This window comes from Ambystoma mexicanum, chromosome 4q (genome assembly GCF_040938575.1).
Source record: "Ambystoma mexicanum isolate Mex_15411 chromosome 4q, UKY_AmexF1_1, whole genome shotgun sequence".
NCBI classification, from domain to species: domain Eukaryota; kingdom Metazoa; phylum Chordata; class Amphibia; order Caudata; family Ambystomatidae; genus Ambystoma; species Ambystoma mexicanum.
In genome coordinates, this window is record NC_090928.1 from 910265858 (window position 1) to 910281203 (window position 15346).

Genomic DNA, 15346 nt, shown 5'->3' on the forward strand with positions numbered 1-15346 from the left:
AAAGTGGAACTAAGAGCGCTACGGCTGATGACCATGCAAAACAGGTATGTCTTGGACCTGTTGACGGCGATGGATGGAGGTGTTTGCCGAAAAATCGGAAGTGCCTGCTGCACTTTCGTACCTTCTGAAGACGCAGACAACGGCTCCCTGTCCCATGTGATCGAAGCAGTACATAACCTAGGAGAAAGAATGAAAATGGAAGGTGGAGCGGAAGAAAGCACGTGGTTCGACAATATCTTCTCCTGGGTTCCATCATGGCTGGGAATGACTGTGAAATTTTTGATGCCGGCTGTGGTGTTCCTCCTCTTTATTTTTTGCCTGTGCCAGGTGGGTCTTCGATGTTGTGCTAACGCAGTACCGAATGGTGCAATGATGATGGTGACAATGGGCAACACCCGTGGTACAATACAAAATATGCAGGAAGTGCAGGTACAAACAGGAACAGATGATACACCAAGATATCAGCTAGTGCCTATGTATCACGACAAGGATATCGTAGATAAATTGTGGCACACCACCATTAGAGAGCCCCGTGTACTAGAATGGTACAAGGAGGTGTGAGTAGACTTGGAAGGAGAGGGCGGATGTATATACCTGACTTGTACCCCAGACGAGTAGGCTAGGAGAGGTGAGAGCTTAAGGGGGGTGTGCAGAGCATGGATGCCCATAAAAGGCACACCTGCATGGGATGATGCGATAATTGACGAAGAAGAGTGCAGGAGATTGGAGGATTTAAAGTATTCGTTACTTAAGTAACGAAAGGGGAGAAATGTAGGGGAGGATTGCTCCCCAGGTAAGGGCCATGGCTCATCAGGGGTCCCCTCCTTACCACCAGGGCCCAGGTGGTGGATGGCTCACCTGCTGAAGACATTGCCCAAACGCATTGAATTTAGCTAGGCCTCAGAAACCATTTTGTCTAATAAAGATGGTGTAAGCTCGGCGCACTGCAGCACGGCCCCCACCTTTGGAGAGTTTCAATTATCCCTGTGGCGGCAGCTCCCTGGCAGATCCGCTGTGAGCCCGTTCCCACGAACAAGACGGACATGAGCTAGTGTAAGATACCAACACTGTAACATTTCACCTTCCGCAGTGTATCACTGCTCCCAACGTGACCCGGCCAGCAGAGCCTGGGTGGAAAAAGAACTGTAAAATGGCCATCAGATAAAAGCAGAAGTTCCCAAATACTAATGCTAAAACTACCTGCAATGGGCGTATTTTCTAAACCTCTTTGATTAGACTACATGTTCACATGGCATTAACAATGAAGCACCCACACCACTGCAGTTGTGTGCAAATAGTAGAAGCGTCTCGGGGGGTTATTTGTTATGCGTATCATTGAAATGTTTACACCCCACGGTCCCACGCCATAACCGAACTAATGCTGCTAGAGTGCAAAGAAAGACAAATGCAACCATACTGAGGGCTCATGTGAAGGACGCGCGAGAATGCACCCTCCATGTGTGTAAGTCCAAGCCCCTTATGTGCCACTACCGTCACGTACGGTGGCAAGTCGTTTTCTGTGTGCTCCACCAACCGCACTACTACCTCACTTACTGTAAATGAATATGCATATAACAAAATGTTGTAGTTGTTAAAACATAGTGTATAAATAATGCGCCCAGACTGGCTATATTTGAGAGGCATGTAGCAAATTTAAAATGTAAGCTTTGGAATGATTCAATGAGTATTGTATAGTACGCAAATGTTTATGATGCTTTCACCTAAGGTCGGCAACACACGAGGAAGAAACCTTTGTGAATATGAGCAAGACCATTCCCCCTCCCTCCCAGCAAAGCCTGCCAGACGAGAGAGCAGAGGCCCGTGCCGCGCTGCTCCACCTCCCCCAACCAGGCTGGAGCCGCTTCAAAGATTTGTAGTTCCCTCTGCAGCACCCAAGGCCACGGCCCGCCACCTGCATTATTTACAGCCCGGCAATAAACCCCCGCCTGAATACACAAACCCAGAGGCGCCCCCTCTTAAACCCCACAACCCACCGGATCACCTTAAGTTAATGGCCCCTATAAAATTAGGACACCCAATATTATGGTAACATCCCAGCAGCACATTCATAACGACTTCTAACAAGACAGGAGGACATGTACCACCTGTCCCATGCCCTGAGACCTAGCCCCACAACCTATGGCACCCGGTCAACAGGACAATGGTAACCATGTACTGATGAATTGCCATCGCACCCCTCTCAAGGTACATTCCTCCTGTGTTGCATTAACCTGTAGAATAACCTATTGGAAGATTTACTAAAGAAGATAATATTGCAATAACGGAATGACTGCGGTGTGCATGGCCTAGGGCAAAGAAGTCAGGAAAAGACATTCATCTCTGACACTGGCCACAGTGGCACAACAACACCGCCCGGATGAACCCAGCTGACCTGCCAGGCCCAGCCCAACCCACGAGGCGGACCAGTGACGTCCTCCAGCCAAGGCCAACCACATTGCAGCAGCACCTATAGCTAGTCGTCGCCACCCAATCCCATTGAACTTGTGCCCCCTATAGTATGTAGGTTCTGATGACGTTTTTTGTAAATATATAAGCCTGTCTTTGCTATTGTCAGACAGAACGCTCTCAGAGTTTGCATATTTCTTTGCATGCCCTATTCTGATTGATAAACCCCCATTTACGCTCACCCGCACCTTGTCTTGGCCTTATTCCCATCCTGGGAGAGTCCTTCATTTTCTCTGTTGCGGGGAGGATCGTGCTGGTTGGGGACGCTTGCCTTCACATGCAAGCCTTACCCATACTCATAACTTTGAACAATGTAACTTAAAATCTCCATTATTATTTAGTATTGATTGAGGTCATAACCTACAAGTCCAGAGATGAGCATTTCTCTTACCTAAAATTCCTCAAGCACATTAAACCTAGCACTCTCACATCCCTAAGGGCTGTAGCCATGTGTGCCACACTTCATAACTCACATGGGTCACATGCAAACATTTCTCTGCTCTCCATCACAAAATGTATTCTTTACCTACTGCCCTAGTAACTGCACAAGAAAATTCATATAAAGTACAAGTCTATATTTCACTGTGAGATATCGCTCAAAACAATTGACCCCAGGCCGTAGCCCATTTCACTCAATACAATTGACCCCAGGCCATGGCCCATTTCACTCAATACAATTGACCCCAGGCCTTGGCCCAGTTACTCTACACCAAAAACTCAAATTTCATATGTGGCCCTTCAACTTCATGGGCTTTGACCACCTTTCAACATAAAGAGTGCCCAACTTAAAAAAAACAAAAAGTCACAAAAATCAAACTTCCATGTCCACCGTACCAAAGACTCAGTTATCTCGTGGCGACTCGATTATTAAACGTTCATGTCCGCTGTACCAAAGACTCAATTATTTTGTAGTGATTTGATCGCGCCAATGGGCAAACCGTACCTGACTTTGTCAGGAGCCTCATATCAAGAGATTTCCTTTCCTGCGAGTCGCTGGCACTGCTCACGTAGTGTCCGTCCCTCTTTTACTTGCCTTGTTTCTTTTTTGCATATGCGCCCGCATACAAACCTTTCACAGTTGCAACACTACAAAGCAGAGGACCACTCCTGCCAGTGGAGGGATTTCAGCAGCAGAGAGATGCTCTCTCTGGCTTGAGCCCAAGGATAAGTCTTACAGTTATGTTCTGGATGAGTTGCAAAGGGTGCAAAGCAGAGGCAGGGAGGTTGAGAAAGAAGCTGCTGCAGTAGTCCATCCTAGAGAGAACCAGAGCTCTGGAGACAGTAAGCCACTGGGGGAAGGTGAGAAAAGGAAGAGTACCTCTGGCGAGGTGCAGCTGGTAGTTGGGCTTTTAAGAGAGGTGTGACATGTAAGTGGAGAAGGAGAGAGTGGAGTCGAAGATGACCCCAAGGTTTTTTGCCTCACAGGTGGGGGCATGCACAGGGCCAAAGGAGGCTGGCCAGAGGGAGAATGGGAAAGCGGAAGCAGGAGTCCCAATGCGCATGATCACAGGCCTACTGGCTTTGAGCCTGAGGTCGTTTGCAGCACACCATGACTGAATTGCAGACAGCCAGTCAGATATGAGCGATGTAGAGGAGGAGCCTGAAGGAGAGTTGCGTGTCATCTGTATAACATTGGAAGCTAGAGATTAAAGTGGAAATCTGTCAAGAAGAATGAGGACAGAGGGAGAGTTAGTGTCAAGATTTGAGAGCAGGTCTTCACAGGTGTTCAGAAGAGCGGTTTCCATGCCTGTGGATGCTCTAAAGCCAGACTGATGGCCCTGGAGGAAACCAGCAGATTCAGTGTGGAGGGTGAGCTGAGAGATAGCCAGTTTCTCCAGGTGTTTTCCCAGATGGGGCGGTTGTATGACAGAATGGAGGGGTCGTCAGAGGGTTTCTTGAGCAGATGGTGCACAAGGGAGTGCTTATGAGAAGTTGGGAAACCTCCAGTGGCAAAACAGAGACTGCCAAAATAGGCCAAGGCTGGAGCAAGAGAGTCAGTTTTGTCCTTAATGGGTTCGGAGGGGCAGATGTCCACCGGTTTGGATGAGGCCTTCATAGACCGCACTTGTCTGGCAACCTCATCAGGTGTGATGGGAGTGAGAGAAGAAAAGAGTAGTGGTGAAGGGCCAAGGGAGGCTCCAGAGGTGTTGGTGTATGATGTGGTGTGGAAGTGAGAGAGGAAAGGATGTCTTGGGTTTTTGCAGTGAAGTGTGCAGCCAGGGCCGAGCAAAGGTCCAGGGTGGGTGTGAGAGAAGAGGAGGCTCCTGCATGATTGGCCAGTTCCTTGCAGACTTTGAAAGGTTTGGCCATGTGTTTTTAGATGCTGCTGCGTTGTCGACTTGAATGAAGACTCTTTTCTGGGTGTGGATGCAGAGTCGATATTCCCTTTGAAGGATGCGGCAGGAGAGTTTGTCAGAGGGTCCGCCTGACGCATTTCATTTCCACTCAGCTGCCCTACACTTGCGTTAAAGGGCAGCCAGATCATAGTCATGCGAAGAGTTGCACTGTGTGGAAGGCTTCAGTCAGACCCTCATGACAGGGGCAAGAATATCAAGGGTGTTAGAAATATAGATAGAAGGCTTCAGTCAGACCCTCATGACAGGGGCAAGAATATCAAGGGTGTTAGAAATATAGATAGGACAACACTCCTTGTTTCCTGTGACCCTGCAAAGTTCCTGTTGGCGCTGACTCTTGCAATGGGATGCAGATCCCCTCTTTTCTCTTCTCCCTCTCCAACTGATGGCCAACTTCCCCTTACATAGCCCTGGGTGATGGGACTTACTTTTGTGGGGCATCAGTGCCTTGCCTTCTTCTCTGCACACCCTGCAGCAGCCTGGTCACCTTTATCATAACTCTTTTACCACAGAGGTCTGTTTCTTGTCTTATATAAGACATCCTCGTCGCCAGTGTACACATCTGTCAGGTTCCATAAGTTAGCTTTATTCCAGTCCCATTATGATCCATTAAGATGACAAGTATGAACCACTGGCTCCCATTACCCATGCAGGAGCTCTCCAATTGAAATAATGTGGAACCTTCACTGCAAGCATTCCTAAACTCACAGCTAAACATTCTCTCAGGGCACCAACATTTTCTCATGCATTCCCAATCATCTGCATTCACACAAGGCACAATACAAAAATCATCTTTACCTAGATTATAGCGCGGTGATAGCCGTCCTATATTTAAGTTCAGTAGGGACACAATTGAACCGCTCAAAATTCTATTGTTATTAACTTTTGATTCGAGTAACAGATTTGGCCGAAATTGTGAAAGTGATTAAAAGTCAGCATCCCCCCCGACTGCAAAGTTTCATAAAAGATTTGTTAAAAAATAAAAAAAAGTTATTAAGTGTGAGTAGAAGCATTTTCCCAAAGACAAAAAGGGTGAATTGTTGCCAAAGGGCACAACACAAACCGCTGGATGACTTTGGACCGGGTCAGAAACAACTAGGGCACGAAGCATTGACTTGCATAACATGCGTGGTCTGGGGTTATTTCATGCTGTGGTTATTAAACAATTTGACAGAGAAGGGGGTGCCCCCTTCCCCAAAAATTATAGTTATATCTCCCATGGTGCATTGCAGGATCATGGTTTTCAGAAATGAAATGACCGCCATCTTGTTTTTCTTTCGATGTGAGAGATGTTTGAGGCTATAGCCGATGTTATAAGAAAATTAAACGCAGTTAAAAGCTATTTGCAGGACAAAAAGCATACAAATGCCATCAGGGAAGAGGTGGTGGATGGTTAGAAAGCAACAAGTGAAATGGTGGAGTTGGAGAGGGTCCAGGGACCGAATTTGCAACACAAAGCTTTCTGTAGCCTTGGCTATAGCTGCAAGTAGGCGACATCTGAAAGCAAACTGTTTCACAGAAGCAGTGTGTGCTCTGGGGTGAAATGGAGTGGGCAGGGGTGGTGAGGAGGCCCTCTGGGCAGTGGGGGAGCTGGCACAGATGAGGGGACCATTTGGTAAGGTGCAGGGGGTGGGAGCAGGAAAGATTTGTTTTCTGGCTGTTTTGCCGATATTCATGTCTATATCCGGGGATACAAAGGAATACAGATAGCCGAGGGTAGGTGTAGTTTGGTATCCACGGCTATATAATTTGGATATCAGTTTTTTATATTTTTCTGAAAGTACATTGTCTAGGTACAGTCACATCGGGGGTGAAATGTCAGTGACCTGGTAGGTATTAGAGAGTGTTTTTTTTTTTTATTTTGGATGTGTGTTTTCAGACTTTGTAGCATGTGAGACTTTGGAGAAAGATAGAATAAAATAGTTTAACAAAATCAATATAAAAAGGAGCAATTGTAGTCTAGTTTTAGATGCTCCACGCAATGTATTTTAGGTTGTGTATTCTTACTTATAGTATTTTGTTGTGTGGGTGTGCACCGTTTGCCTGACATTTTGTAGCCGCGGCTAAGGTAAAAGTCAATGAACTGTAGGCGTGGTATAATAAAAAAAGTTTAGTTATTATTTATTGTATTTGTGTATTTATGTATGATGAGAAGTCTTTAAAAAGTTTTGGAGTACACTGAGTGTAGAATGTTAGCACATCAGGACTTCTGTTTTGATGTTATGAAGGAACACTGCATTTCCTTCATCGGTTAGTTGTATTCCGTCATGTCCATATAATTTGTCCATGTAGAACTGTATGTTGTTCTTTACAATCCCTAATTGGTTGTGGTCTGTCATGAATGTTGAAACTGCTTTATTAACGTTTTCGAAATGTTAGCATTAAATCTGATGGTGCATCTCTATTTTTGCCCATGAGTGAGATTGGAAAAGATAAAGATGGTTTGAGGAAATAGTTCCATTAGTTTACCCATTATTTGTTTCATCATTAAAGTAAGGGGCACACTGAGTATGACATCTGGGTGCCCTGTACTTCTCAGACTTCACAATTTTGGAAAAACGTGGAACCAACAGTCACCTGTCTACTATCAGCCACACAGTATTGAAAGCAGCCAAGATATCTGCAGTATTTGTCTGTTTCAAGGAAAACTAATCCTACTTTGAATTTTAAGTAGTTTGTATGAGTAGGGTATGTATGATGTGTGTGTGTTGTACTTTCTAATTGGTGCCTGGTGCTATTGTTGGTATTTGCGGCAATCGAACAGCCACCTTTCGCATGGCATTGCTAGTCACGGGTAGACCCCACCCTTGCTATATCATAGCAAATTATACGTTGTGTGTTTGTGGGCATGTGGTAGTCACGTCTATTGCACATTTTGGGTGGGGGGCATGTTATATGCATTGAGTGTTTTGGGGGATTATGAGAGTTAAGGAGGATTATGAGGAGTGGAGGGGGGCTTGTAGGCATGTTGGGGACAGTTTTGTGAGTTTGGTGCAGTGGAAATGCAATTTTGAATTCAAATTTTTTGTGTGTAGCCGCGGCTATCAACAGACATCTTGGAGGGGCTCTTGTAAAGCCGTATTTATAAAAAAAATACTTGTGTAGGCGCATTGATAATACTCTGCATTTCATTCATTGCTGTTGGAGCCACTGGTATATTTAAAACTGCATCTATAAATATGAATTTTCTGTGCAATAATCATACTTTTATGTGGATGATACAGTACAGATTTTATTTTGTGTATGTTATTTCATGCACTTGGTTGTTCACTTATTTGATTTGAAGGTTTCAAGGCCAATTCAGTTTTATATGGGGCTTGCAGAAAAATGTACATGTACCCGCAGCTATGAGTGAGCTTTCTAGCCACGTTCAAAATCCATGGCTACGTTTGATGCTGAGCAGGGTTTGTATGTGTTTTGGTGTTTCTAATTGGGTAGTGTTAAAGTTGTTAATGTGTACTTCATTGTGATAGGTTGCAGTGAGCATGTCAGAAATGTTATTAGTTTTCTTACAATATAGTCCTCTTTTTGTGGTTTTGATTTTGAAAAGTATGAAACTACCCTTTTCGTTTACTTTTCTCATTTTCACTGCTGAACTCACGCTGTGCAGGTCTTGTTACCTATGATAAAATTTGATTGGCATTAATCAGTTGTTGGTCATTGTTGTGTTGAAAGTTTGATTTGATGACATGTTTATAATGGGGCTGTGTGGTTTTCTACTGCGTTTGTTAACAATGTAGTGCTGCTGATGTATATGTAGAAAATGGGTGGGAATAATTATTGAAAGTTGTTTATTAGGAAAGAAATATAATTTTAGTGAGGTGCATGGTATAAAATCATGAAATATATTTTCAAAATAATAGATTTATCACAGAGTAGATATTATCTACAATGCTTTTTTAATCACTTATGGAGTGTTAAAGTGATTTTTGGGGTTATATAAAAATGTGTTGGTTTTAAAAAAGATGTTCTTTGCTGCTGTGCTGTGTAATTTAGTGTATCCATAGTTAAAGGTTCTGCCTACTGTGAGGGCTTCAATAAAGACTTTGGGGCAGTATTAGAAGCAGAAATGTCCCCTTGGGTTTGGGCTTATTGCTATGCAAACACATATTATGTAAAATGCAGTATGTGTTAGGAAATCTATTTTAGTACAGATATTAGCAAGTTGTAAAATGTTGGGATGGTTTATTTGAAGTTTACATGTGCAACAGTTTTAAATAGGAAACACTGTTTTTGTTTTAATGTTGTTGCTGTACTGTTATTTGCTACAGAAATACTGGCAGCTGTCAATAGTAGTTTATTGGCCACAAAGTCACGGACAATCATGTGATGTCCACAAACGTTTTAGATGTTCGGGGGCATCTATGATTATTTGTGTATTACAAGGTTGGTGAAATCAAGTTTTTTGGATGGCTTACAACTTTGAGGCTACTGAATGAAACTGCTTGAAATTCAGGAATTTCATTGTAGACCTGATTCTAAATGGTTTTGGAAAGTGTGGTGCTTTTTTGTCAAGAGGGAACTACATTAGAGTTTAGAGGGGGAGGTGCCAAAATAATGTAAAGGCTTATAAATGTGGTGCCATTTGACGAATCTGCAGAAAGGTTTCCAAAAAGATTTTGGATCTAGATATACAAGTTTTTGCCAAGTTTGGTCGGATTTTGTGAAGAGCGGGCAAAATTATAAGGGCGTCTCAAAATGTTTAGATGGTTTACAACTTTTTTGCTGTTTGACGAATGTGGTCAAACGTTTTCAGAAAGATTATAGAACCTTGAATGTTTGTGCAAAGTCTGAATGGATTTTGTGAAGTGGAGGCTAAGTTCTATGAATATTGTAGGTATGTACATTTTGAAAAAATAAAACATGTATGGATTTTGTTGGGTGTCCTGACCCACGTTTAAGCTATCATGCTACAACATTTGGTGCTGTGGGCTTAGAAAATTCAAGATGGCGGAAAACCCACATGTGCGCCGAAATCCAGGAAAGCTGCGCAGTTTGTGCGCACACCAAAATGGTTGCCTCACTTGCCACCCACCAGTGCGAGAATGATAGGCCGGGTTGCCATGAGGGAAATGGGTTGCCAAAGGAAAAACAGTAGCGCCGGTTAGCTTCAAAGCGCTTTAAAACCACCCTGTGTTTCTCTGAAGGCAGGCTCAAAATGTCTATTTTAAACATTGCAACACATCTAAAAACTCACTGGACACCAGCAGACATTTGGTAGAATGGAGTGTTGTGTGCTTACAAAATCTGGGAAATGAAGAGCCCAAAACAATGCTTATAACAAAACTGCTATGGAGTCAGCAGTTTAAGTTGCACTGGATTTAAAGACACTAAAATCGAAAATGTTTAGATTAAATGAGTGACCTATGTTTGGTGTCACATGCCTTTGTAACTGTTGAAATGTCATAGTTTTGCACTTAGAATCAGCATTCTAGCTGCATGTGTAAAATTGCAAGTTAATTTAAAAAGCAACAAAAAAACATGACAGTTAGCTGAAAGTCTGGCTTAAGGAACTTGATTTTGCTTGACAGCTACCCCCATCAGGAGTGAAACTTGAGTCACAACTGTGTTCCCAGGCCTATCTGCCTTTTGCTGGCCACACTAAGGATATACCATCTCTCTGATAATTGAATTAAGGGGAGCCCCCTACAGAATACAGGAGCTCTGAACAATGTAACCCCCTTCACCCAGGCAGATGGTTTATGGCAGGAGTCGTAAATGGTCGTAAAAAGTGGCTTCCTCCTGAAGGAAAGGGGAGGAGCACTGCCTGTGAGAGCAAGCTGGCTTGGCAGAACTGGAAAAACCAGAAATTCAACCTTGTGCTGAGGGTAAACCACACCCCTTTGGGGGCCAGAACATAACTTTAAAAAGATGAATAACTCATAGTACGGACTTGTGAAAATTATTTAAATGATACCATAATTCTTGTGATTTTTCTGCCCACATTTTAAGAGGTTTTTAGAACCGGTGGCATGTTCAGGGGAGTTTTAGCGGAAAAGAGGATATTACTCAAAATGTGTGCATGTGAAAAATCTGACACTTCATCAACTAATGTCCATACTCCTTGCGCACATGTGTGTAAATTTGGGGTAATGTCCGGAATTGCAAACCAGTTAAAAAGTGCAAAATATTGCCATTTCTGAATGCAAGCTCCCAGGAAGAGCAGAGTTTGAACAGGAGATACCTCCTGTGATATGTGAGGGGTGCATATGATTTTAAAACAATATGTACCTCTGCAAATATGTATTTGGTTCAAATCTAGATTTGTGTGTAAGTTGACAGGAGGAGTGGACTTTCTGCAGGCTGTAAAATGACATCACTCTGACACAACTTAGCTCTCCCAATCAGGGGAGAAATGAAAGCTTGGCCAATGATAAGTGGAGAGGGGCTGGCTAGCGATGCTGCTCACACACACCCATTTTCAAAACACATAAAAGCAGAGAGACAGGACAGATAGGGACATTCAAATCCATTTGCAGCTGGAAGCTCTGCCGGGAAAATCCATACCTTGCCTCCATCAAACCTCCAGAAAGCCAAACTAGAGACTTCAATCTATCCAGAACTAGAGACCCAGACCAGACCAGCAGAGAGAGCTGACCCAGATCACTGTTAGCAGAACCAGAGAGAGCTGACCCAGATCACTGTGAAGTGCAGAGACCAGAGGCGAGTCTAAAACCTGACCAGATCCGTGGCGTGGCCCATTTCATTCAAGAATATAGTGTGAGTACCTAGAAAACTGTGCAGAACCAATCTCTTAGTTAAAATAATATAATTCAATCCTATTTTAATCTAAGTAGAACTGTCTCTTAACTGTCACCTGTCATTTGTAAAGCTGTCACCTGTCATTTTCTAGTTGCAAGCTGCACTTGTCTTTTTGAACTTTAAAATTTAAAATCTGAAAAACGACCTTCACCAAATCGCTCGTATCTCCGCGACCGTTTGTGCTAGAGACTTGCAGTAACTTTCATCTGGAAGCTGAGATCATAGCCTTTGCTAGCCCTTGTAGTTCCTCTGTAATCGCACCAGACGCATTCGCGAATTTTACCGCAATTTGCAAATTTCTCCACTTGCAAAAAGATAGCTGCTTTTGCTTTCCTCTGAAAGAAATTCGTTTGCCTCATAAAAACCATCCCTGCATCATTGCTAGTGTGAGCCTGGACTAATATTAACTAGATACCACTCACCCTGAACCTCTAGAGGGAATTAAAAGCATTTTAGCATATTTTTTCTTCATTTCCAGCACATTTAAAAGCATTTGGGCCTGTGTTTTCAACTTCTGTAGTCTAAGGTGCTGGGGTGAACTGAATCACATTTGATTGCATTTCTGAGAACTGTGTGCTTGCTTCCATTTCCTTGCATTGTATAAAAGGGGGGGGTGAATTGTCCAAGAAAGTGATTACATTGTCTTTTGCTGAAATCCTATCAAGTTATTTTCTGTATTGCATTTTCATTCCACATTGCATCCATTTGAAACCATAAAAGTATTGTTGCTATCTTATCCATCCTATAACCACTCATCATTGATTATAAAGAAACCATAGAAGTATTGTTGCTATCTTATCCATTTCATGTCAACTCCTTAGTGATTATCAAGAAGTGTGCTAGTGCCAGATTCTCCGTTGTTAATCTTTATCATACCAGATTAAGTGTGATATCCAATTATTAATTTATTATAAAGCGTGATATAATATATATTGTTTAAATTATCAATTAAACCTTTAAACTTGCAAAACAGAAGTACTTCTTGGCTCAGTGGGGTCAGGGGGATTCCAAGGGAGGGGTGTTATATAGGGGTAGTCATCCAGAACGCATGAACTGGACATAAAGATATATCAATAAGGGTTTTCATTCAGTATTCTAGACTAGGCGTTGACTTGGCTGTAGTGCTGAATTGAATCCTCTTACAAATTGGGGGCTCGTGCCGGACGTTTGGGTTAGATCTACCATTTGTGCAGATTAATACAGCGTGCCAGCTGACCAGATACACATATCCGGTCGGATCACCACGCTGTGTTACGCTGTAAAGCACTTCTCAAAGGAACGCTCTAAGAAAAAGGTCTGTTTTGCAAAAATAAAATACAAACTTCTGTAAGTCAGGACAGAGACCAATCTCTAGAATGACGACCTTAGTAGACATGAAAATAGCCAGAGAGCACTTCTTACATAAGTTATTTGTGAGAGGTGAGTGGACTCACCAGGACCAAACAGTCTGGTTGCAGGCCATCACACCCCAAATCACGGAAACAGGGTCAGATATATGGAGAGAGCAGGGTCCCTTACATGTGGCCCTGAGTGAACTATATATGTCCTCTAAGGCCAAGGATGAACACAACAAGATTGCCAGGGTAGCGGCATATTTATATTTACATATGGGAGCCATGCAGGACAAATGTGCTGAAGGCCAAGATCTGGCGAGTAGGCAACTGCTGGCATTACAGAAGGCCCAATCTGAGCTGGACTCTTCTGAGCAGAGGCTGCTCAGGAGCCAGGAGTCAGAAAATGACAGTAGGCAGTATATCATTAAAATAAAAGAGGACATGGATATACTGCAACAGGAAAAGGCTGACCAGGATACTAGATTTCTGGCCCTGCAGAAGGAGCACCGAGACAGTTTGGACTCCTTACTGCAGAGCCAGAAAAAGCTGGAGCAACAATTAGACTTTAACAGGGCATGCACGGAGCAGGTAGCCACCCTGCAAAGTCATCTAGATAGAGTGAAGGTAGAGAGCAACAAGCTGATTTCGAAAGACCTGGATACCCAGGCAGAGTTTGATGAAGAACGCCAGAAAGCTGGTGCCTTTCAAAGGCAGAGGGACGACCTGGCGGCACAAATGCAGGCTCTTAGTTAGGAAAGAGACGCCTTAGGCCAGGAAGTCTGCCATTTAAAAAGAAAAATGGAAGAAAATCACCTGGCCCACCAGGGACTGGGTGACCTCCAAAAAGAACACCAGAACTTGTTAGAGCACACCAGGAGGGTGGAGGATGCTCTAGCAAGAAAGGAGCAGGCCAATAGGGACACAGCTCAGGAGGTAACCCTCCTGCAGCAAAGACTGGCCCAGTGCTCCAGGACCAATCAGGAAACACAGAGAGAGAATGAGGCTCTCTGCCAGCGCAATGATAGACTCCAACAACAGGTAGCGATGCAGGAGAGACTGATAGAGTCTAGTAAGGCCTTAACTGAGGAACTGAAGGCGCAGGCTCTTGCATTGCAACATGGAGCAGGGGCGGATAGAGATGAGGTTCGCTGGGAAAGAGAAACTCCTGAGCATAACCCCAGGAGCCCTAGTACCAGAGGCCTTTATCTCTCTCGGTCCCTGGACTCTGCCACCCCCATGTCCCCTGGCGCACATGAGCACAGGGCCACAGGGATGGCAGATTACTATCCAGCCAGAAGCATGGGGCTCATAGGCCAGTACCACCCAGGAATGGAGGGGCGGGCATCCGGGTATGGGCACCCCAGCACAGTGCAATTTAATGGGGAACCCCAGGAGAGTAGGCCCCTTAAGGGCATCCTGAAAACCTCTGCCCAGTTAGGTCAGTGGGGGGGGGTACCCAGCAAGTCCTGGCAGCAAGGAGGGATCTGAGGACTCCTCTGAGCACCACAGGAAACAGGAGACCAGGTCCCCACATTCTGCCAGCCATTCCCAGGCTCGCAGAATCCGGGAAAACCTGGAAGATCTGACGGGAACCTCTGGGAGCAGTGCCTCTGAGTCAGAGGATGAATGGACCAGGGTTACCCGAACCAAAAGGGCCAGTAAGGCAAAAAGGGCCTTGCTTAAGGACCCCTTAAAGCAGATTAAGGCGATCAGGAGCGTCATCACGCCTTACCATAAGAACGCTAAGTATTCTGTTTGGGAGCACTTAGAGTTGTTTGAGCAAATGATGGAGACTTTCCATTTGAAGGACAGCCAAAGCTGTATTCAATATGTAAAGTGGACCTTCTCCCCGGAATACTCCAGTTTCTTTGCGGGGCTGGAGGACCAAAATCATTTAAGATGGTCCACCTATAAGGCGGCCATCTTGAAACATTTATCCATTCATAGAAATCCTCAAGAGGCTCGCAAGGCAGCCTACAATTTGCAATGTGGGGAGGATCAGGCCCCACAAGAATTTGTGCAAGAACTAAAACGTGCTTTTGCGCAGACCACCAGAAGGGTGCGCACAGACAGTAGAGAATTCATTAATACATTTTTTCATGCCTTGCCCAAATACATAATGACCCAGCTCGTGAGGGATTTTCACGAGAAAAGATCTTTAGACTGGATCATTGAACAGGCTACCCGGATCTATGAGGTGCAGAAACCGGTAGATAGCAAAAGTAATGCCCAGAAAAACCCCAAAGCCAACAGCACCCCTGCTGCTGCCAAGGTGGCAGAGGTAAAGGTCACCCCCGTTTTGGATTTGGAGATGGGGGGGCCTAAAAACCTACCTGCACCTAATAATGCTAGGCCCAGAAGGTCCTCGGGCCAGTCACAGACAGGGAGCCAGGGAGGCAGCCCCAATGGGGTCCCCCGCTCTCCTGATTA